The sequence below is a fragment of the Diadema antillarum genome, unplaced genomic scaffold, assembly GCF_040938485.1.
Source record: "Diadema antillarum isolate AM-2024a unplaced genomic scaffold, OU_Dant_1.0 seq00001447_RagTag, whole genome shotgun sequence".
Taxonomy (NCBI): Eukaryota; Metazoa; Echinodermata; class Echinoidea; order Diadematoida; family Diadematidae; genus Diadema; species Diadema antillarum.
In genome coordinates this window covers 72,868-97,769 of record NW_027272193.1, presented here as the reverse complement: position 1 = coordinate 97,769, position 24,902 = coordinate 72,868, and the positions used below count along the sequence as shown (strand labels likewise).

Genomic DNA, 24,902 nt, shown 5'->3' with positions numbered 1-24,902 from the left:
AAAAAAAAAAACGATACATATGCAAATCTAGAAATCAGTATCTTTGCTATTGCAACACATATTATGCGCAATAAGATGATTGATTTCATCACATTTATTCTCGTAATTCTATTTTTTCTTACATCACTAACATACCCATGGTTACTACATGGATTTATACCTGTCTTATCATTATCACATGCATCACATGCAGTGCCACTGGTAATTACAGCAATTATAAAAGAAAAAGTAACAGGAGCAGCACCAGTTATTCACTATCATGGTCAATAATATCACTATCAAGATTATGGTCACTATTGCAAAATATTCAATTGCCATAAAGACAAAGCATATTTTTTGACAGACACATTAGCCCATGCCTTTGCACTGATAATTATGACCATGCATGTCATTGATAAAATTTCTCAACCCCCCCCCCCCCCCAAAGAAAGCAAAACAAAACAAAAACAAAACTAGCATATCTCATGTCGCATCCCGTGTTATCTTGATCAGGCTAGGCAGGCAATTCTGCCAGTTTTACCGTGTTGTCACGCTTATTGCAGATTGCACATGTTTTGCACTCGGCACACTGCCAACGACTGTGTCGGATGCGCTCCATCAGCGCCGATGAATACTTGAGACATGTCGGGTGATCTGTGCAACAGACAGAGAGAAGGCGGAGAGAAGGAGAGAAAAGTGTCAAGCGTGAATCATACGTGTGTGTGTGTGTGTGTGTATGTGTGTGTGTGTGTGTGTGTGTGTGTGTGTGTGTGTGTGTGAATTCCTCCATGGAAATCCTCCATGGAAATCCCAACACATCATCTGGCGAGAGAAGCGGATGATCATCCAAGAACCACACCGTGGTCACACCTATCATCAACTGATACAATTGGAGCAAATATTCCGTGTTGTGAAATATCCACGAGGTGAAAGCACTTCTGTACACCAGTTCATTTCCTCCATGAGGAAAAAACAAGCAAACAAACAAACAAATAAAAATATACATCAAACGAAAATATCAACATTTATCTAAATACTTCTGTTACGGACAAAAATGATGAGCTAGACACCAATACAGTACTTTTTAAAATCTATTTTCCATTTCAAGGATGGCTATAACAACTTACAAGCATACATACACTGTTGGGAAAGTAAAAGGTTTACAGTCCATGAGGAATTATCACACTAGTTCAATTATTCGCCATTGTAGGTCAACCCATAGGACCCTACAGGTACTGTGTCAAATGACAGAGAGAAAGTCCAGAAACCCCATCCCTTTATTTGTGTTTTTCTGCCTCTGCCACAAAAGTGTCGCCGGAGGCGTTTTAGTTTCTGGGTTGTCTGTTCATCTGTCCAACCTTTCTTAGATCCGTCCAGAATTGCTTTTGTGGATGACATAACTCAAGAACCATTTTAAGTATCCAAATGAAACTTGGCATATGTAGGGCCTTTACTATGAGTGGACGAAGCTGCGCATACATGTATCAACTTGTGGGGACACATGCTAAAGGTCAAAGGTCATGGGTCAAGGTCATATTCCTAAATTTCATTTGTTCTTGGCTATACTGCAAAAGGAAATAACACTATCAAACCCACACAGCATGAATCACAGTGACCTCATAGAAAATACAATGAACATTTGAGTGGATGTAAGATAATCCACAGGGCCCAACATTACCATTTTCCTCCACTTGTCTGTCTTACTTTATTGACATGTACCCGTACATCTTGAAATGTATGCATTCTCATCCTTATCAAATGACTGATAGTTGGAATGTAAGTCACCTTGACCATGAAAGTTACCTCTTCAACATTACTCTTCTGGTTGATGTAGTAGTCATCAGACAGCCATTGAGAATTTGAGCAGCTTCCTGAATTTTTCTGCAATCATAGTGGCTACAATACCAAAAATTGCTATAAAAATTTTCTCTTTGAACACTATCTCCCATCTCTTCTGCTACCCCCCCCCCCCCCCATGTTCTTTTTTTATTTATTTCTTTCTTCCTCGCCAACCCCCCCCCCCCCCCACTTTCTCTCAAATAAGCTCACAAATCACATCACTATTACTCCACACTTAATATCTGATAAATCATCTTTGCCCACAGGCAACAGTGTGAGAAGGCTGCCGATGTGAATAGTCGGGCTGAGGAGGAACTCTGGAAAGTCACAGGCGACTTGTGCCGTTCACACCTTGCGACAGCAAACAGTGATCTCTCATTTGGGATTGCTGAATGGCAAGTATCACGTGACAGCCCACTGCGTGTAAAAAGACTTCATCACCACTCATTATGTTCATAGTTCACCGGATTTCTATACCCACGTCATCAGTGGGGCGTGAGTATCTGCACAATCATGTTTTAGCTGATGGTAATTTGATCCATCATTAATATCATAGCTGGTCTGCTTTTTCTTCTTGCTGTTGCTGTTGTTGTTGTTGTTGGTGGTGGTTCTTAAAAAGGGCAGTAGCTTTTTGCCTCAGGTGGTGTTAGAACAGATATCGACCCTACCATCTCCCGAACCCGACTCCAGCACTGCACACGGTGACGACACACCAACACGTCTCATATACATCCTTCATCACTGTGCCCCATGTGCACACGCACGTACTGAGAGTCATCTGACCGGTTGCCATGGAGGGCCATACACAGACGATATCCATTCAATCAGGCCAGTGGATGCATTTCATTACTCTCGCGAAGGCCAATTTTGCACAGACTCGATAGTGCCGCTAGATAATCTGCCTAATTAAAACAGCGTGATTGGAATACCAACACACTCCTACATCGCAAATGTCATTAACTAATCATGTCTATTATTTCCCCGACATAGAGAGGTCTAGCTAATCAACAGATGCACACACACGCATAAATAAATACAGTAATGCCAATGTTACATCCATTATCTACTGTCCCGACCTTACATGCAGTCACAGTATTATGTATACAATTGTACACGAGTAGCCCCTACAGAAGGTCAGCATGGGCATCGACTACATGCATGTTGAACTTCATTTTGCAATATTTTTCTATTATCATGAATTCATAGGTAATAAGTTTCTTGTTGCTTCTTTTCCAAATGTCCTCACTAGTGTGAGTATAAAAATGATGAGGAAAAAGAGTCTTCAATAACTGGCCCTTCATGGAATTATGCATGTACATAGGCCCTATATAAGTGCTTTTTTTTTTTTCCAAGACACCATTCACCTGCATATAACAGTAGTGAAACGTAGAAACGCTTAGATTAATATTACTCCAAATTACAAATGACCATCATACATGTACAAAAGCTGTAACATGGAATTCACATCTTGGAATAGTCTGCCCTGGCACAGACGGCATCTCCTTAATTCTTCTCACCAATAAATTTGACCAATGACATGCTTCTCAATTCTGCTATTGGCCGAGATATCAAAGGGTACTAGCATCACTGAAGTGTATACATGTATACACGTATACACAAACAAAAAAGTTCATTTACCCCACTTGCTGGGTAAGAAGACCCAAACTTTCTCAGGAAGGTTACAGTAGTATTGTGCCCTGCCGCTTCATTGTCTGCTTCAGTATTCGGTGATAGAATCATGAAGCAAGCAAATGGTATAAATACTTCAGTATTCAAATAAGCAGCTTTTGAAATGGAGGGGGGGGGGTGGGGGAAGTCCTTCAAATATTGTCATGTCAAGAGAAGAAATTTGAGGTGACATTCTACTACTCTCAAGCAATGAAACCATACCTTAACAGACTACGAACTGCTTGAAAACAGTGCCGCATTTGCGTTACCATGGCAACCTCAACAGTCCATGCCAGGTTTCTACGGAATGCAGGAAGTTTGAGAATGTGCCAGGAAATACGTTCGTGTTCATATCCAGTGGGCACGATTACATTCGACTAGAAACATATCTCCTGCAATCAACAATATTGTGCGACGACACATCTTATGACCCATGACAAGCGAGCGCTTCTATGTGGTTCACAGCCGAAATGTACCCCTGATTGTTTTCAGACCCAGAGGTGTTCTCTAGAGCTTGACACAGACTTGTGTACCAGACTCGACCCCAGAGAGTCTAGGGTAACATTTCATCATCGCTGACTGGAGGTTATTCTGTGTCATGCATCTTATGAGATGGTTTTCAAAAGTGTTCTTTGGAGGGTAACCCCCGCCCCCCTTTCCAATCTGTGATATTTTTTTTTTCTTCCACAGGTATAGAAAACTCAGGTAAGCTTTGGTAACTGCATTTGCATTTTCAGGAGACACTTGTCTCATGTTTCTCAATGAATGATATAAATCTGTTAAGTTGATGGACAAGAGATAAAAAAGTGCACAAGAATAAAACCTCACTGAGCTTTTTTGCATTAAGAATTTCTGGAAGTCTGTTAGGCCAACAATTTGTTTGTATGTATCTAAACCTCGCCTGCATTAATTCCATTTAATGTCTTTTTGGTTGAGTGTGATTGTGAAAGAAAAGAATTATTGGGTACTTCAATTACTGGTAGTTTCTTAGAGATGCATTCACCCGTATGAACATAATAAGCACAGCGATTATGAGAAGAAAAGTATGAAATACAGTCAACCTTACATGAGTCAACAAGCACTGGACAGCAGAAAATCTGTCGACGTACACAAATATGTCGACAAGCATGGAGGTCAACATGGCAACACAAATACAAGAAAAGTTTGGGACCCTTTCAATACATTGTACATTAACTGATAAGTTTTGTCAACTTTCGTGATGTCAACTTACACAAGGTTTACTCTATGTGATCGTATACTCCTGTTCTTCCCGTTTGTAGGCAGTCTTGCACAACGTCACACGATCCACCATACATTTCGAAAACAGACAACACTGGATAGCTAATGATGCGTTTTGTATGCTGGGGTTCGTGGATATCTCTTTATCTTTTCATCAAGAAGAACATAATACTCAGAGAGAATATGATGGTCCGTGAATACAGTGTCACAGGACAAACGGGGAAATTTGCGTGTTATTCCGACAAACTGTGAGAAATGGAAAACCGTTTGACAGGAGGTGGTGCAATGAGTCACCTGAAACTGATGGTCCATCAACAAAAAACGCCAGGTGAGGGAGAGCTTGAGCAAAACAGATGTTTTTCTGAGGAAGTCCTTTGTATGCGGGTACGTCACCTGACAATCTCTCCCATGGCCATTGCGTAAGATTCGTCTCCCTCATGTGACAACCCCATATTGTGCATTCTATTGCTAAATTGTTATGGGCAGAGAGCTCCTAATGCCATACCTTTATGGAAAATATTTTACTAACAAGTCAAGTAGGAGATATCAAGCTTCTTCTGGTATGGTACAATGTGCCTGGTTGATGCTGTTTGCTATTTTAACACAAATTCACCCATATGAAGGAAGGCATTGTTTGTTATTTTAGGACAAAAGAAAAAGTGCCCAGCATTTTCAGGTCTTTTTAATTTTTTTTTTTTAGGCCAAGTAAAAAAAGATAGCAGTTTCTCGTCCGGGTTTTTTGAGCAAGGCGATGAGGGAGGTCCTTACTATTTGATATCTTACTATTTTTTGAGGATTGTCAAAATGAAAGTAATATGTGTTTATCGTCCGGTAATTCTGAGAAAGGTAACGAGAGAGGGCTTTACTATTTCTATATCCAATTCATGAAATGAAATATCACTCTGGTAGCTGTGTTATGAGAGACCAAGTCCCAAGTGTATGTCTCGCCTGCACTCTGTGCATTTTCAAACAAATAGATTATGTACCATACTTGAAATGAAACTTCATGTATGCAGAAATACATTTGCTTTTTCTTTCCACTACATATGTCAAGGGAAAATGACCATCTTAATACTGGTATTTAGTGTTGTAATGGCATTTCTGATTCGCAGTGTACTTGCAATTCTGATGCATTGTGTACAGGTATAAAACATGTCTTTCAACAATGTACGACTGAAATGAATTCCATGATATTCAAAACACTGCTTTATTCATGGTGTTTGTGACTTTTTGTATCCACACAGCTGGTATGTATCAGCATTTCTTCACAGTACAATTGTAGCACATTCAACTGGAAACTGGCTTGTACAATTGCAGATGGATGTCAAAATGATACTGATATGGCATTATAACATTAAACATTTAAAGATGTTTCTTCATGTTCTAAAAAGACATTTGATAATCACTCATCATTTGGATGATGAATGATTGTATACCAAACTACAGATGATATAACTATACACAGCCCAGTCGCTGTACGTAGGTACGTCGCACAGCGTAATTTAACAGCGTCTGGTCGGGCTACAGATGATACGACTCACGGCCGTGTCTGTGAATTTACATCGTAAAGAAAAGAATCCCGCAGAAATACGAGACAAACCAGAATCCGTGGAAAAGTTATTTATTTTGGAGATACATCCATTTGATAATTCTACATTTGCTGGAAAAGCGCATTCATTTTCTCTTCAAAATAGAACAATACATCGCCGTCATATGCAACGTTACAGAGCAGAGTGTACGGGCTTCTACACATTCGAATGTGTTCATGCGTGCGTGCAGACAGCAACAGACACGCACACTTTGCCAATACGGCCACGGTGCGGCACGACGGCCACTGAACCCGGCGGCACCGTACCTTACGACACTGCACACACATGCACATAGTCACAATGACATGAAAATGTATACAAACTCGATACAATCCTCACAAGCATTTGTACAGTATAATTCATCCGCTTGAAATATGAGAAACGGGGAAAAATAAGAACAATGCTCGAAATATGCGTGGAATATCAGCGATTGATCGCAAAAATGTTGCCGCTATCGCGTTCATGACATACCGAGTGCGCTGTACATCACAGCTAGCCCAGGCCCGCCCGCCACGCCGGGCGCCCGCGCCCATCCAACTATATACAGTTCGACTGCTTTGTGGGTCATTCCTTCTTGCCGAGCTCGCAGTGTGAAATGCATGCGTTATTACATACGCACTACAGAAGCTACAGCTGTACTACAGCTAAGTAGAGGACGCAAGGCGTAATTAGAAATGAGACATCACGATTGGTAGGTGAATTGTCGATTTTTTTTCGGCGGCCGAAAAAATAGTAAATATCAAAAAAGTCGATGCGGCAACTGAAAATCGATGCGGGCGGGGTGCGGGCTGGGACGAGAATTATGAATTTCTCGGTATTTTCAGCGCCATTTTGAAAATAGTAAATAGTAAAAAAATCGATGCGGCGGCCAAAATCGATGCGCGCGAGGACGAGAAACTGGTTTCTTTTTTTACCTGGCCTTAATGTACACAGCAAAAGCAAGTCACATCAGAACCATGAGACCAGATAGGCTGCCATAATCATATTAAATGGAGGCCATATACCAACATTTTTGTCATGATTTTGCCAACTTTACTCTTACTCTCTGTATCTTTTGATCTTTTGTTTTCATTTAGAGCCTTTTAATTTGAATAAAACTACAACTTTCTCTGAAGTAAACACTCATTTTGATGCTGCAAAAAGTAATAAACCCCGGCCTCACGAGTGTTTTCTCCCCACTGTACAGGCTACAGCCCACCAGGCCAGGTCCTCCTGGAAGGTTTACTGCAAATATCCACGAGGCATATCATATCAGTGTCAGCGATTTAAGGTCCATCATCACTCAATTCTCTGGTTACAAAAGATATCAACCTGTCTAGACCCATGACAGGGCAAACAGCTCCTCATGCTACAGTGCACTAATGGCTCCCACACTAGTCTCAGCTGCAGCACACAGCCACCAGTTGGCATTCTACAAGAAGAATACACACACACACGCCATCAACAACGCAAATACTAAGTTATTGTGAGGTTCAACTATACATTTACCTCACCTGGGTAGCTATTAATGAGTGTGTACCTACAGATACCCTGTAAAATGTAGAACATACTCAATACTTGTTTTACCTCGACATGTTTGAACACACCCATACCTGCAAAGCATTTATTGATTTATTGTTGATTTTAGACAGTGCTACATTAGTTCTAAATTACAAATGTGGCTTACAAATGTAGTCATAATTGTAGCTATAGTTTATCCTTATTGCAAGCCATGCAAACTGAAAATATTTATGAGTGCCAATCTCAATAAAGATTAAAATACTTAATCTTTGTACTGCAGTTCAGAGCATAAAATAAGAAGTGCTCTTGTCGAAGCTGTAAAAATGAGAGTGAAGTCTTTATCACGGAGACTAGGCCTGAGGCGTGGTGTTTAGAACCAAGGCCAAAGTCCAACAATCATAGGCAAATATTGATTGTTTTTTCATTCTGTTATGCCACTTGGGGAGAAAAAATGTTATATTGATCAACCTAAAGTGTACTACCACAACAAAATGGCTGATCTCTGTTGGAATCATTACATGGATGGCTGAGGTGAAATAGCGTGTGTACACGTTTTGGAGGGTAAATGTTTGACGAAGGGGCTGTCATCATCGCCCTCTTGCAGATGTCACTGCGTGGGACTAAAGAGTGCAACCGGATTGAGTGAAAGGGGGGGGGGGGGGTTGTGTGATTCAAACACATTTTACGTATGATGAACTCCCCACCAATTGAGAGCAATAAAGGAGCACGGGTGGTGTGAGGCAATTGTGATCTGTCATCGTGACAGGACTAGAAATATTGTCAATGAGCGCATGATTGATTAAAATTGAGGCATCACTTGATTCCTACGTGTTTACAATATGTTGTATCGTATGACAACACTGAGAGTCATCAATGAGTGTTCTATCTAAATGGAGGCATCACGTTTTCTACATGTTTACAATATATTGTGTCATAACACGACAGGCTGCGTTGTAAAACCAGAAGCATTCGCAGCATGAAACTTTCACAAACTGGTGACTGGCCCTCAAAAAAAAAAAAAAAAAACTTTCACATGCATTTTACTTTCACAAATATTGGCTTGTTGCGAAATTCGCCTCAGTTTCATGCGCACAAAAATTTTTGGTTTTACACTAAGTTATTCAAATTTTTATTTCAGCTATAGATACATTCATTTTTACGTATGTGTTTATCATTTATTCATTTTTTCCCATTATCCTCACATATGATCTCCCCTCTGTCAGTCTGATGCGCATATTCGTCCAACAGATAACCACAATACAGCAAAAGGAAAAAAGACAAATCGACACAGGCAGATACGAATATGCGGAACGAGGGAGGGCAAAAAAAAATCATCTGAATTAAGAGGAAAGAATGAGCAGATGAAGAGGGACAGGAGGGCATCATGCCCTTGAACACTGCAATACAATATCCCTCCTGACTCCTAGCACCAGCAGACAGCAATAGGGTGGGTTGTGACGAATATCTCGAGGCTACTACCCTTGACAGGACTACATCAAGTACAATATATCCATCTCTGAGGCCTCCCTCCCCCCCCCCCCCTTTGAAGAAAGTGCTGAACATGAGTTCTTGGAGATGTCAATGACAGGAGAACAGGGCGACCCTGGGATGACACTAGTCTCACAGCTAAACTCCAGACTAGCGATAACTGCAAATCAAAGAGAAAGGTCTCCAAGAAGGAACGATGATGGTGATGAAACTGTCAGCTTTAATCGAGCCGATAAAAATCTTCACCTACGTCATCATACTCACTGCTGTTAGCATGGAACTTGTTTCTAAATTTGACTCACTGGATTTTTCATCCTGTTTTCTTTTAGGCTTCAAATCATCATATTTTCACAACCTCCAATGTGTGGGATGGTTGCTTGTGTATCCGCAATTTTATTTATTTACTATCTTTGGTGGAAGAAAATCCACACAGTATATCACTATGACACACACCCTAAAAATGTATACATTTGTACATATGCGACAGAATTTATATGAAGACATTGAATCTCAATGTTTTAAGGGTACACCAGTTCACAGCAGGAAAAAATACTCACCACTGTTAAGAAATTTTTCCATCAAGAAGGTTTAGTATTATGTCTTGATTTAGGACATACAGGCTCTATAAAGCAGTAAATACACAATAAGACTTGAAAGAGCTTTAGTCGTGACATGCTTTGGTGTTTACAAACAGTTGATCACCAGTAATCTTTACATTGTTTGCTAAGCTTTCATGATACTTCAAAACTTTTACTCTTTATAAATGTCATCTCCTTCACTCCAGCAATTACACACAAAAATATAAGAAATTTAAGGAATATACATTAGAAAACACATATAGGCCCAACTTATACTAATTTGTGACAGAAGATGGGAAAGTTCATTGTACATTGTACTTCCACTGAAAGAACAGCTGATTGAACCCATATGTCACACTTTGCAATAGAAAGAGAAACGTCATTATGAATATCTGCTGTCATGAAAATGGCAGAGGTGCTACACATTGAGTGTACCAGCATCAAACTCCAACCCATTAAAAAAACCCTCATAATCATCTGAGGTGAAGAGATATCTTCTCTTTCTGATAGATCTGTCAGTAATACACACTTCCCCACGATTGATTTGATGCGCTCAGTGGTCTAGAAAGTAGACTGCGTGCTGTTTATATAGGAGAGAATTGATGTTTCTGCAGGTACACCCATAACCTTGCAATACAGAGCAAAGGTCTAACAAGGTCAATAAAATACTGGTTACATGCTTCACCACAATGCTGTCCTTGCCACTGCACTTCTTCACAAGGGTCCTACAGGGGTCTGCTGAGTATTCTAAGTGTGTGTAATTCGCACTGCATATGATATCATATCATGGCTGATAATCCTCATTAAGGTTGAGCAACTAGAATGCAAATGTGTGTAAAGTTCATAGATTGCAGGTTAAGTACACATAATGAGATTATGGCCAATTCTTTCCCACCTGATAAAATTCTTTCACATCGCTTCTGGTGATAATAAGTTAACAGTCTTTACAATAAACTCGACTGATGTCCTCATTTCATATCAGCAGAAGTATGGAAAATCTAAATCTAATATCAGTACACACTTAATTCTTTCTGTGTCGACGAGTCAAATGCAAACAAACACACATACCTATGAATAGGAAATAATCGTGGCACACAGAGGGATAATACAGGGATGTTATATTCTGCGATCCTACACAGTAATGTGATACTAAAATAGAGAAAACGATCAGAAAAAGTGCCATGTCTAAAAGAACTGAAAATCAGTGATATTTTTCTAAGCTGAAGAGCGCTGCCTCCTTGCCAACTTGTGGGCAGAAAGTAAGTAAACAGCACACAAACGGTAACAGAATAAACACTAGACTCAAACCGAAACCTGTCTTCTGAACAAAATCTCAGGTAGAAGAAGGAAGTGATATTTATACAGCTACAGCTTTGTACAGTGTATGGTGGATGACAAAAAATGACAGTCTTAATGTGGAAGCATTCTGTATACAGGGAATACCACTGACTGCTCTTCCAAACGTTTATCTGGCCTGGAATCTCATAGGAACTTGTGAATGAGTTAATCGTATAATGACAGACAGCATAATTCAATGTCGGTCGAACATGCTCTGATTGCAGAATATGTAGCATTTCAAACCTATGTATGACTTGCCTTTGTTTTTTTAAGGATGCATGTATCAGAGGTCTGTAAGATACAGTAGTCCATTCTATTGCTCTAGTTGTCTGTGTACATCATTGAGGAAGAAATCTTACCAGCTTATCATTCACTGTGTTCTGAGGAAAAAGAAGCACAAATATGCCCTCTACTTGAGTTTTCCTCAGAAATCCTTAAGAAGAGAATTCCTGAGAAATGACTAATTTGCAAAAGAGCACTAATGTACATCAGCCACACAAGTCATGTGTTGTATCTGTCAGAGCACAGGATGAGGTTCAGTTTCAATCACTATCAAGCACTCATCCAAAAGGTATCGCTTTGCCACTTACATATACAATTGTATGTCTACAGTACAAAGGCCAGCAAAGATACATTCCCAACTGTCGGCTATTTTTTATGATAGATGTTTTGATTATTTAGCCTCTTCTTAGCTGCTGCTGATGTACAGTACTTCTCTATCTGATTAGTGAAGTTCTCCTTTTCAGACTTCAAACTGTATACTCCCCCCCCCCCCAATAAAAAAAGAGCAAAGCTCCCACACCCCCACTTTAATAATATCACCCTTTTCTCATCATGCTCAATGAACAACATGGTCCAATAATTAATGCATAATTTTCGCGGGCATCAAATGCCACAAATTACTTGTACGCACATCACTCTGACCACACAGCTTTACTACCGTGATCATAATCACATTCCAACCCACCCTTGTCAAGTTCAGCTCATGGTGCTCATCCGCACATTCCCCGCGTAATCGCCATCGCGATCTCCCACCTCTTCCACAGCTGCCTACATTGTCCTCCATTGAGGGGTATGCAACATGCACGCAGAAAAGTTTCATTTCTCCTCTACCCTTTCCTCTCCCCACCCCCCCCCATCTGTTTGTCTGTCTGTTTCGTTCTGCCTCTCATCTCTTTCTCTCTCTCCTTCTGACTGTCTGCCTGTTTGTCTGTCTGTCTGTCTGTCTGTCTGTCTGTCTGTATCTCACTCTGTCTGTCTGTATGTTTTTTTCCTCATGGGAATATTTACCAAGGCTGGCTTGCTCTCTGGTTTGCACTTGGCCCTCATCTGTCATCACTGTGCATACTGAGGACTGATCTCTTCTGCATGTGGTCCATTTTAGGCCAACTCTTCCTTCAATTTATCTTTCCCCCTACATGACCCTTTCCCCCCTTTCTTTATATTTCTCCTCTTCCCTCTCTGTCATTCCCATTCTCCCTTTCTTTCCCTGAATTCCTCTTTTTCTATCTCTCTCTCTCTCTTTCCTACCTTTACACCACATACAGCTACAGACATTTCGAGACATGCCTGAGCAAGTTTTGAGAGTTTGGAAGTCGTGCCCCCTGCCTATGCAAGAAATACTATGGTTTCATCACTGTGCACATTTGGAATTCTGAATTTTTCCTCAAACTACGTGTTCACAATTGCTAAACAAGGATAGAAGGCATACCACATTGCATGACCTAGTTTTGAAACTTTGTACAGCACTTTCAGATGTATCTGTATAGTGTATTCACATTTGAATTAGCCTGGTACTCGTGTACACCACAGTAATTTGTGGCACCACTCTCATTGGCAAAATACCATAGAAATGGATACCATGGTAATTCACTCGGTAACAATCTCACGTAAAAGATACTATTATCTCTGGCAAGCACAGCGCATGTGCATATTCTCTATGGGGACAATACAGGAAGTGCATCAGGTCATGTGACAAATACGCCGCTGTACGATTGGTGGTACAGTATTTCCTGACATGATTCACACTCAAATCTCGCATGGGTTATTTCGTGCGAGGTTTGAATTTCCACTGTAAATACCATGGTATATTGCAATCTATTTCATGGTCTATTCCAGAAATCAATTTGCAAAATATCAAGATATTTCATTGTAATTGTGAATTATGCATCCTGTAACCCTTTACACAACTGGCATGATCACTAATTAGGATGCGTGTGATCCCAGACTGTCTAGATTTGATTGAAACATAGTGTTTACCTCTTAGCCTTTCCACATTTATTTTGGCAAAAATCTAGACCAGAGCACTTGACACGTCTGGCAAGTGTGTCTCTCAGTCTAATGTCACATACTGCCAATCCACGACACAGTGGAGATACCTGATACTTCCTTTTTCTTTCACACGATTATTCCTGCTTTGAAAATCTCCTCTTGGTATCGTTTCATCACGGTATGATATGAATGAATTAAATGGCAAGATTCATCAACACGAAATACATTATCAATCTGAACTCTTAAGTTGTAGAAAGCTTTAAACAGAAAAAAAAAAATCCTCAATAGTGCAAAGTTTAAAATTGTGCATTCTGCAGTCATCTGGCAATCATAATGGCATTTGTTACAAAAGAAGTTTTTTTTTTTTTTCAATGTATTTCTAAAGTTTCAATTTCATGACTTGAAATTGTTTGCATAGCACATTGATAATTCAATTTATGTCTTTACTCATTAAACAGGTACTCTCTTAGCACAGAATTAGAGAGAAAAGTAGTTACTGGACAGAAGTTATTCAACTTGATCCTGGATTTGAGCCTTCCAAGCGCATATGGGTCTGTAAATCACCTCACTGCAACACAGAGCAGACTCCGCTGACTCACTGGCCTACATCTAACGTCTGGCCCACTGTAGAGAAACTGTGCAACAGATTTATGGAGGACGTTTAGAGGCAGAGTTTTACCAATCTTCACCCTGGCATTCTGGTCTCACTCAGCTCTCCATCTAAAGGTTTACGCCGCACATAAATCTCGCTATTGGAAATGAGATTATGAGGCATTCCACTGTCATTTTATCTGTCATCAGCGGGTCCTGGCAAGATTTGTAAACATTCTCCAGAAGTCAAATTCTAGTTTGGCGTGCACGAATATTTGTTACAGACCTTTGATATGGTGACCAGCAGGCAAAAAAAAAAAAAAAAGAAAGAGAAAAAAAAGTTCAGTCCATTTAAAATTCTTTTCCTTGACTTTCTTTCGTTAAAACCAACCGCCAAAAAACAAAACAAACAGATTTGCCAGTGTGTGCATAAGCAGGGGAGGGGTTATTGCTACCAATACCCAGTGTGTTGGGAAACGAGGGAACAGAAAAACAAAACAAGATCACAAGATATACATGAGACAGCAAAAGTCATATGACAAATTTCCTCACAATTCTTTCAACATTCAGAACAGTTTGGGGAATCACACAGAAACAGTAAGGAAAATTCCTCACATTTTAAGAATTACATTGTCTGTAAAAATTGTTGTCTTTGGTGTGTGTGTGTGTTGTGTTTTTTGTTTTTTGTTTTTTTTTCAAGAATAGCACGTTTTGCAATCCTTTGAACTGTCAAGAAAATCGTTTGAAATGGAAACGAATGTTACTCATTATTGTTGGTACATTTTTAGCTCTCTTTTTTTTTTTTTCATTTACAGCACTGTTCCGTTCCTGGAGCTTTGACTTGTGATCTAGCAAGGGGGGGGGGGGGGGGGGGGAGGGAGGGGTGTAAGCAAAGATCATTTTCAGCCCAATATCTTGTAATTGACCATGGAATAAGTACTCTAGATATGCACGAACTTACACAACAAAACAAAAAAGCTAATGCTTTTAAACAAAAGTAAATGACAATTACACTACATAATTGTAGACCACTTTGGCTCTAAGGTTATCAAGATTCGATTGTCTGGTTTAATCTGTTTCACGGTCATATAGTCACCTGTTATCATAAGATCAGTCATGCCATCACTATGGATACTACACTGCAATAAGCAAGACTGGTGAATATTGACAGAAAAAACCCCTCCATGTCATCCTCATTCATTCCATTTAAAGGCATAATTTTACCATTTGCAGATGAAAACAAAGATCCAGCATTAGTGCTTTAAAATAGTTCTAAAATGTAAGATAGGGACAGAAACAACCACTGTAAAAATTTTGAATCGTTAAAAATCGATGTTAAGTATTGTTAAATATAGAAAATGTGAACAAGAGTTACGATAAAAATGTTTCCACACTGAAACCGTCTACAGTTACGGTTTATTGAGAGAAATACAAATATCTAGTTATATTTTAGACTTTATTGCAAAAAATCTTATATGATAGGATGTTTTTGTGGTACAACAGACCTACACATATGCATTACATATCATATCTTGATTTTTTTTTTTTTTTTTAAATCAATGTTCCCAAAAGGTAAAACAGGACCTTCAAGTTACAGATGCCACAGTAATGGTAATGCTACGTTTTTTATTATTTCATGTATGAAGAAAAAAAAAATGAGGAGTTTCCCAACACATGATGCCACACTCAATTAAACAGGACGGCTCCAACGAGATGACTCAAGGATGCAAAAACTTTGTGAGACTTTTCACCGAACGTCGCTTTTGCTCTCCTGCTTTCCTATTCAAAACATTTAATTTACCAGGGTTCGTTTTCCTCCCATGAGAAGAAAAGAGAGAAGTCAAAGGCAACCACAGCTTATAACCATTATGTGTATTTAAGGACTGTTTGTTCAAAACCTTTGCACTGAAACAATACTTCTAGCTATTGTAACAAGAGTGACAGCCAACAATATGTTCATTGTACTTCTAACATGAACATCAATGTTAAAACTGCATAGTGGGTGAATTTCTATCAAGATATGCACCACCATTCACAATAACAAGCCATGTGGCCAGGCAGGAGGTAGAACAACAACAACTGCAGCTGAAGATAAGAAGAGCAGCATGCACTGCACAGCTGCAAAGGTACATTTCCACTTTTTCATCGTGAGTACGTTCCCGACAGGGTACATGCATGTGTTGCGCTACAATGGACGCTCATCTTTTACAAGCTTGTTCCAGTCTGAAGTGCGCACCTTGGCATGGGCCCCCAAGGGGGAATGTATCACATGCCCAACTGGCTGCCAACTGCTTGCTTCAGTGAGCAATGAGCAACAGAGACGTCAGTACGTATACTAAACACACTATACACGGAAATGATGAGTGTGGGACTGAGAAGTGGGACCAAGAGGGTCTGTGCAATGGCAAAACAAGAAGATTTTGACACCACTTTATCACACTTGCTTGAACATCTCTTTATATAAGATCTCATAATCTCCATACAGAATCACATCAAATGTGTTTTTTTTTTTCTTCTTGAAAACCTTTACAGGTTGCTAAGAAATCATGGGGTGAAATGAGGTGAAGTGCTCTATATGTTTTAAAATAGTTTGGTTCTAATGCAGTATACATTTACGTGGGGCGATCTTTGATTTCTAAAACAGGTATTATGCAACTTATCTATTTTTTTTTTTTTTTTAGCAAGCATGTGTAGAGCTATGGCCATTATCACTGGAGATATTTCTGGAGTACAGTTTTTCAAAAGTATGACATAATTTGGTTAAGATTTATTTCTGTGTTGTCATTTTGATTTTTTTTTTTCCCATTACAGTTGTGTGTTACTATTATAAAGCAGTCTGCGATGCAAGTGTTGTCTTATGCATTTTGTGTTTACGTATCATGTAGTTAGACCTGAGCGTAATTGTGGAAGTATTATCTAGCACAGACATTCGCACATCTGCATGATTTGCTTCTGGAATAGAAGAAATTTGTTCTCATCAAACACATGTGCCAAGACATGATATTTCCTCCTACACACACATATAACAACCGGCAAGTGTGCAGAACATGGAGTTGCCGTATAGTTCCACTATTTCTGACTTTTTTTCGACTGTGGTTTGTACCATTATACTCCTGTTGACTCAGGGAGAAGTACAGTTGTATGTTTCAATGGTTATTTGGAATAACATGTCCTTGAATCCCTTTGAACTGAATTCATTTCCAACCTTCGATCACAATCTCCTCGTCACATGACATTCCAATTATTGTTGTGAAAAAGGGCAGAATGAGGAAGTTCATCCAAGCTTTAATACTGTGTTGCCACAACTATGTTTTGGGTCACGGAATCCAATGAATGTGCATGGAACAAATAATTCTGTTGTTACTCTTATAACTCCCTGTTTTGTTTTGTTTTGTTTTTGTTTTGTTTTTTGTCAATCCTTTTATACAGGGGGTTTGAACAAACATTATCACAGGGGATGGCTAGTAACTGATCAGTGGGAGTCAGTGGGAATGCTGGGGGATGATTGCTCCAATCCTTGTGGGATTCATTTAAGAGTACATTATATATCTATTGTTGTGTGAAAATTATTTGCTTCAGAATGGTCTCATATTCAAGTACTGTGCAGTTTAATGTTTCCAGGTTAGCATGCCTGTACAGTGACGGGGCATTAAACTGCACATTACTTGAATATGAGACCGTTCTGAAGCAAATAATTTTCACACGACAACAGATATAAGATATACTCTTAAATGAATCCTACAAGAATTGGAACAATCATCCCCCAGCATTCCCCCTGATCAGTTACTAGCCATCCCCTTTAATCTTGCCTCACTGTTCGTTATTTCTAAGGACTGGAAACACACAGAATTGCTTAGAAATATGCAGGAAATTTTGGCATGTACATTCATTCTAAAGCGAACTTCTGTAGGAAACCCTTTTTTCTTTAACTTCTCCTCGTATTTATTTCTTGCCAAGTAAATGTCTCTGCAGTGCCTACTACATCTCACTCCAACACAGCACTTTATAAAATTCAATACTTAAAGGATCATGTTTAAGAACTACATGGTCTCGAGTCAACATTAATTGCCAAAGTGACTGCCTCATAAATCATAATATCAATTGCCGTTACCATTCTGGACTTCAAGATGTATAAGGTGTGGGGATAAACAAGAAGAAAGCCATTACATGAGACTTGTAGTAACTTCTGATTAATGCCTACTCAGGTAAGATCAACATGGGCCTGCTGAATAGTTCCGGCCAAATAAGAATCTAGCAGAAATCATTTTTTCACCACATTTCAACTAGGTACTCTAAAACACAGTTAATTTTCATCGACTTAAGAAAAAAGGAGAAAAAATTGTTCTATCCCTCTAAAATTGCATTGAAACTTAGTTAAACTTCAATCAAATTTTGATATGATTATCAATGTATTCTTTGCTGTCATGTGAGCATTTCTTTTTTTTAACCAATATTATTCTTGAGATGCTTGTGATTTCTGGCTGAGGTTCTATCAGTATCTCCTTCCTCCTCATCATCATCACTATCAATATCTATTCTAATCATTCCACATTAAAGTGATTTCAAATAACATTACAAGCCCGTTGCTGCATAAAAGTTGAAGTCAAACATACAAGTAGGAAAATCAAATATAAGTCTTGTGAATGCTCCAATTTTGATTGGCCATTACCTGACTTTGCATGTTTGATCTTCTAATGTATGTTTGATTGCAGCTTTTTATGCAACAGGGCATAGCTGTATACTAACCAATTTTTTTCCTACTCATCCAACCTGTTCCTGTTGGACCAGTAGATACCCAGTTTTTCCATTATTTTCCTGATCAGAACATACAATTTCTTGGTCTTGTTCTTTTTTTTTTCTTGCTAGCCATAGCCATGTTTATTTGTTTGTTTGTTTTTTCTTTTTTTTCCACCAGTCATGCATGTTGCACGACCAGTGAATTCAGTAATTCCTGAGAAGTTACTGGCCCGAAGTGATTTTTACTAGAACCGTCAGACCAGCACCAGTGTTAAACATTGCTTTACCACTCCCCCCCCCCCCCCCCCCCCACCTCAAGTCCGAAGTGTTCTCTTACCACTGTTCCCACACTCTGCACAAGAGATGAGCTCCTCTGGCTTGCCTTCCCTGTTACAGTCAGTAGTGCCATGGCATGTCCTACAAACTAGTATAGGCTCTGCAATGGGTCGCTCATCCTGGAAAACGAAAGAGAGGAAAAAAAATACAGTAAATACCAAAACAAATAAGTACAATCACATCTAGTTATGACATAAGGGAGGATGAACACAAGTATAATTCTAGGAAAAGATGGAGAGGTCATTGAAAATTTCAATAAAGTTGGGCACATAGTCCAAAAGTTACATCCATTTGAATGTGTGTAAAGTTATTGAACATAACATTCTAGGAGCGAGTAAAAATAGTTCTCATTTGTGTGGACATATTGCGCTGTTGTTTGCATGCTATTGATCTTTATTGTGCATGGAATGTAACTACTGTCATTTTTTTCCCTCCTCACAAAGCACAAAATGTCCCAGCTCCACCCACAATGTACATAAGTTGTATCAATATTCATTATCTCTGCCACATTTCTCAAGACATCTGTGAATGATCCCTTTTACACATCACAAGATGTGATCAAAACAAATCACCGGCTTTGTTTTCTGTACAACATAGATGTCTACTCAATGCACAGTCACACAACAATAAACACTAAACTGAGGTATATACCCCCTTATGACATAATGCTAGATGACACTGCAACTGTCATGATTTTCTTTGTGACTGTCTGCTTTTATCAAGTTTCCATGGATCTGTTGCTCTGCTTTTCAAAATGACATTCACGAAGTTTACTCCATAAAATAAATTTGTCTGTACTGTCCCATCAAAAATATCACATAAAATCCTATGTATTGTAAATGTAATGCTGATGCACTCATCAAGAACTAAGGTGTAAAGGATAACAGGAAAAGCTTGTTCATACCTTCAATCTGTTTCTATATAATATCACTTGTTTCTATAAACATTGACAAGATCATCACATCAAGGCATCTTAAGTGAGAAAAAAACTCTGCAGAGAAAAATGATAAATGAATGATTCATCACTCAAGGTCAAAAGTATCAAATTACTACAGCAAGTGCAAAGGTGCATAAAAAACAAGAGGATTTGAGAAGCCAAGGGTAATGTAATTTTTATATTTCACAGCCCAGAAGCAGCTTGCCATGAATTTCAAGTATAGCCATCCCTTTGAATGATTCTGGATATTCATCTCAACATACTGCGCCTCGGGGACATTTTACGACATGGAGATTCTATGAGGATTATCACCGGCAATTAGATTGGCATGGATATTCGCGCTGTCTCCAGAGTCACAGGCAGATTTCAAGTACACGGGAATTGTGCTGATCAATAGCACTCGCACGCCGATTATACCTGCTCCAAAATGGAAATTCAATTTCTTGAATAATCCCCAAAACCCAAAGACGAGGGGAAGAAAAAGGGGAGAAGCAGAAAGGATGGCTCTCGGAGAAACCTTTTATCGTTTCTTGTTCTTTCCTCTCCTGCTTCGCATAATCACTCCCACATCATTTTGGCCTACATCCATCATGCTATCCCCCTGCCACTCTTCAGACACAAATGTAGTCTCTTTTCGGAGGCCTCGGGATACTTCCGCACTCAACAACATCCCCGCTATTCCTCTTCCTCTCGCCTCGCACGCCCCCACACCACAGACAGTAATTACAGAGTATCAGTGCACCTCTCTGTGCCCATAGTTTTGACCATAATGGCATACACTCTCAGTCGTGACAAAACCTTGACGTTATGGGGGTAAAATACCCGAAAGCAAAGCTCAATTTACATGATAGACATGATTCTTTTCTCTCTTTCTCTCTTGTAACTCCAGTGTATATGTCCTGGAAATAGCCAGGATGAAGCTACTGTTTCACCCTCTTTGTGTGCATATATTGGACTGTATACGCCGCATATTTTGCAATGTTTTTATTTTCAGGAATTTCACGCGTCAGTTGCTATTCGTGAATGCAAAAACACACAAAAATGTCAACTCTGATCCCTACATGAATGTGACATGCACACACACACATTTCTTGATTTAGTACTGTACTCCAAGGTTGCGAATTTAACCATTCGTGAAATTATGGGGAAGTCCCGATACGCGAAAAATCACACAGGTCTCTTAAATATATGACATACAATAATTCAAAAAAGATATCATACAGACACAGATACACACAGAGACTCACACAAACAAACAGTCCTTCATGCTTTCACATTCTCATATTCTTGTTGGTAGTTTTTTTGTATAATAATCCGGTGTCCAATGCGATATTCTGTACGAGTTTCAGCTTCTTACTCTTCCACATAATTCAGGATATTATTGTTGCTGATTAGAGAAAAGCTTTGTACAGTACATATCGTCTGAGAAATTGGACATTGTCGTTACTGCCCTCTTTCCTGAAATACAAATATCTGAATGTTGCAGTCACTGGCCAAATCCCGCCTGGAAAATCTTTTTTTTTTTTTTTCCCCCTCTCAGTTAGAAAAGAATTGCCTTTTGCCAGTGGTTTGAGGTCTTGTGCTCACACATCAGAAACTTTGAATGAACACAGGTAAATACATGGTAATCACAATACAGCTCAGACATCAAAGGAATGATATCGCATTATACACAGCATTACTAATGTGCACTGCAATAAAGGATTCTACATCCTTCCTCACTGGCATATATGAAACATACACTGTAACTACTTGGCAAATGTCAGCTATTAAAACATCACAATCTCTTTACTTATCCTGATATAGTGTGCCATCAGTTTCAATGGAAACCAAGAACAGTTTGCAACTGAATCTTGGTAGCACGCACCTTTGATGGTAGCTGAAAATAAATATTTTACGAGCTCTCAATTTTCTTTGCACACACAGAAATTCATAATAAAGCTATCTTGCTTTCACTGGAGTGGGTAACTTCAACTACAATGTAAAGAAAGCAACTTGAAACAGTTTTTGAAAAGTCTATTCAAACAAGCTGACCTATCATTTTGACTAACCTTCATCTAGCCATTAGATACAATAACTTGCCACTGAATGATCATATATCAAAAGATGTGCTGAATTGACTTCCTTGATTTCATTTCCTCTAGATCGCATCCTACCCCATTTGTTTCCCTTGCCTATTTTGAAACCTATAGGCTACCATACTAGCAATTAGTAGATGGAGAAAGGCTCTGTTGCAATATCAAGTCATCTCAGGCTCACTGCTGTATGTGTGCACACACTACATTCCTTTTAACGGAAGTATTTGATGTCCAATCTTACAGCAGGATGTATAATATGTAGACGCAGGGGGAAAAAAAATCGCTGGTATTTCACAGGTGGTAAACCTCTGACACGAATGTTTGGGAATTCATCTCATCACAGACCAAAGTCTCTACACAGAGACGAGTTTCATCATTTTCCTTTTCTTTTCTATTGAAGCCGGCTAATGTTTTGCATACAACTTGGCATGATTATAGACATTTAGATACAGGCAAACAAACCACGTAAATTACGATTAGCCACTCTTCAGTAAAGCTTGCGAGAAAATGACAGGAGTGCTAACTGCAGAATTGTCACTTACCCCCCTGACATCTCAACATGATAGGCGGGGCTGTGAAGTGTAGACTAGATTCACCCACTATCACATTGGGGTCATGTGCTTTTATGCGCTTTCCAGAAAACTGGAAGTCATACAAAGGCAACTCAAAGGCGGACGAAGGTCCCTGCTACACACATACAAATGTATCTGCACATCTTTACAATCAGTACATTTGTAAATACTGTTCAGTCCATCCATCAACAGTTAAAGTACTTAATGATCTTGTGAATGAGTAAACACGCTCGTACACCATGTAAACTACTACTCTCTGCTTGGCTGTTTTCAACTTCTCTTCCATTAAAAAAAAAAAGAAATCATTTATTTATTTTTTGAAACGTCAGGGGTCATTGCAGACAATTGCCAACTGTGAGCTGGCTTATTCTTGGGGCGCAACATTTCTGCACCTACTGTATCAAACAACTGCATTAACTTTTACATTTGTGTCAGAAACTAAATAATGTAAATGAAAAATGAGCAAAGAAAAGAGGAATCCCATATTCTTTGCTCATTTTTCACTTAAATGCTTTTATCTTTACACCATTCTGGTCAGTTTCCCTTTGTTTGCATTTATAGAATCTATGTAAGGCCAAGTAAAAAAAGAAAGTAGTTTCCCCTACAAATTTTCGGAGTGAAGTGATGCAGGAGGTCCTAGCTCTTTGATGTCTTACTACTTTTTATCTGAAGCCGCTGCACAGCGCAAGGCACTCGCATAGCTTTGCATTGCCTCATACAATGATTTTTAAACATGCATTTTACTAACCCTAAACATTTCAATACCGAAACTGCTTGCATCTGAGTCTCTAAAGTCAGGTTAAAGTTGAATGATTACCAATATTTTTGATACTTTCTCCTACGTTTTCTACACATTTTGGAACAACTTTACAGTGCTGCTGCTGCTGTGTGTGTGTGTGTGTGAATGTGTACATATCATACCATGACCAACTACAACTTTGTAGGTAGGGACCGAACAACTGACTGCTCACGTACAGCGAGGCCCCGAGCTTCAATTCAAACCCTCAAGTTATTCCATAATGTGTATTAAATGTGTCTCAGAGTGTCTTCTACTGGACTTTGGAGACTCAAATGCAAGGTGTGTTTGGGTTGTGAAATATTTAGGGTGAGTTCATACATGTTTGAAAATCATTTGAGGTGCAAAACAGCACTAGCATCCTAGATTTTCCTCAAACTTTAACAGATGTGTTCTATTGATAATGCTGCATTCTATCAATTCACATGTAAAAGGTGAACTAGTCCTTTAAAAGTACAATGTTGTATAAGAAAGTTGAAGAATTACAAGTGTTTTTGTGTGAATGAAGCATTGTGCTATAGGCTTCTGAAATGATTTATTGTGTTGAAATGCCTAATCTCCTATCAACATATATATTCCAAAGTGGATTTTCTAGAATATGAGTTTGTCTGGTTACCAGGATTTGTAAAGTGTCAGTGATGGGCTTGACAAAATAATGTTAATACAATCATATCATTAAAAAGGTCAGGAGGCCAGAGAATTTCAAATTTCCACTATTAGAAAATTGATGTCAGACAACTTTATTAGGTTTGCATAATGACAGGTTATATACATGTAATGACACAATTGGGTAATACTTTGGTAGACATACAATACTGGCATACATATAGTTCAGTATCTCACTAGTGTGACAGAGCTTAAAGGCGGCATGCCACACAGATTGAATGGTCACGCCCAAATGTCATTGATTGAATATTATCGCCTGATATGAGATCATCATCACAGCTATGATGCTTTCCAGTGACGGAATAGGTGGATCTCCCCCCCCCCCCCCGACCTCTTTTCAACTCTAATCGATCTCATTGTGGTCTTACAAGCAGAGAAAATAGAGCACTTAGAAGATGTTTTAAATTCTTCCCCCTCCCCTCTTTAGCTACCTGTCTGCCTTATACCTAGATCTATCTGCCTGCCTACACAATAGCTATCTCTTATTTACAGTCCCTTTGTCAGCACAGTGTATTGCGCTGCAATTTGTATAGGATGTTCGCAGGGCCCTGCCAACTTTGCAATTCATGCTGCAGGAGTAGCTTCGTGAAAGCTGCAAAGCGCGGAAGAACTGCCAGGCGCGTTCTATTTTTCAACGGGAGGCATGCTGCCTACTTGGGAGTTCAAAGATGCATTCAAAAGAGGGTTTAATCAGGTTCTA

General features: G+C 39.2%; 1 pseudogene; it reads right to left on the bottom strand.

Moving 5' to 3' along the window:
- The window catches only part of LOC139709541 (uncharacterized), a 151,095-nt pseudogene that overhangs the window by 75,724 nt on the left and 50,469 nt on the right, over window positions 1-24,902 (bottom strand).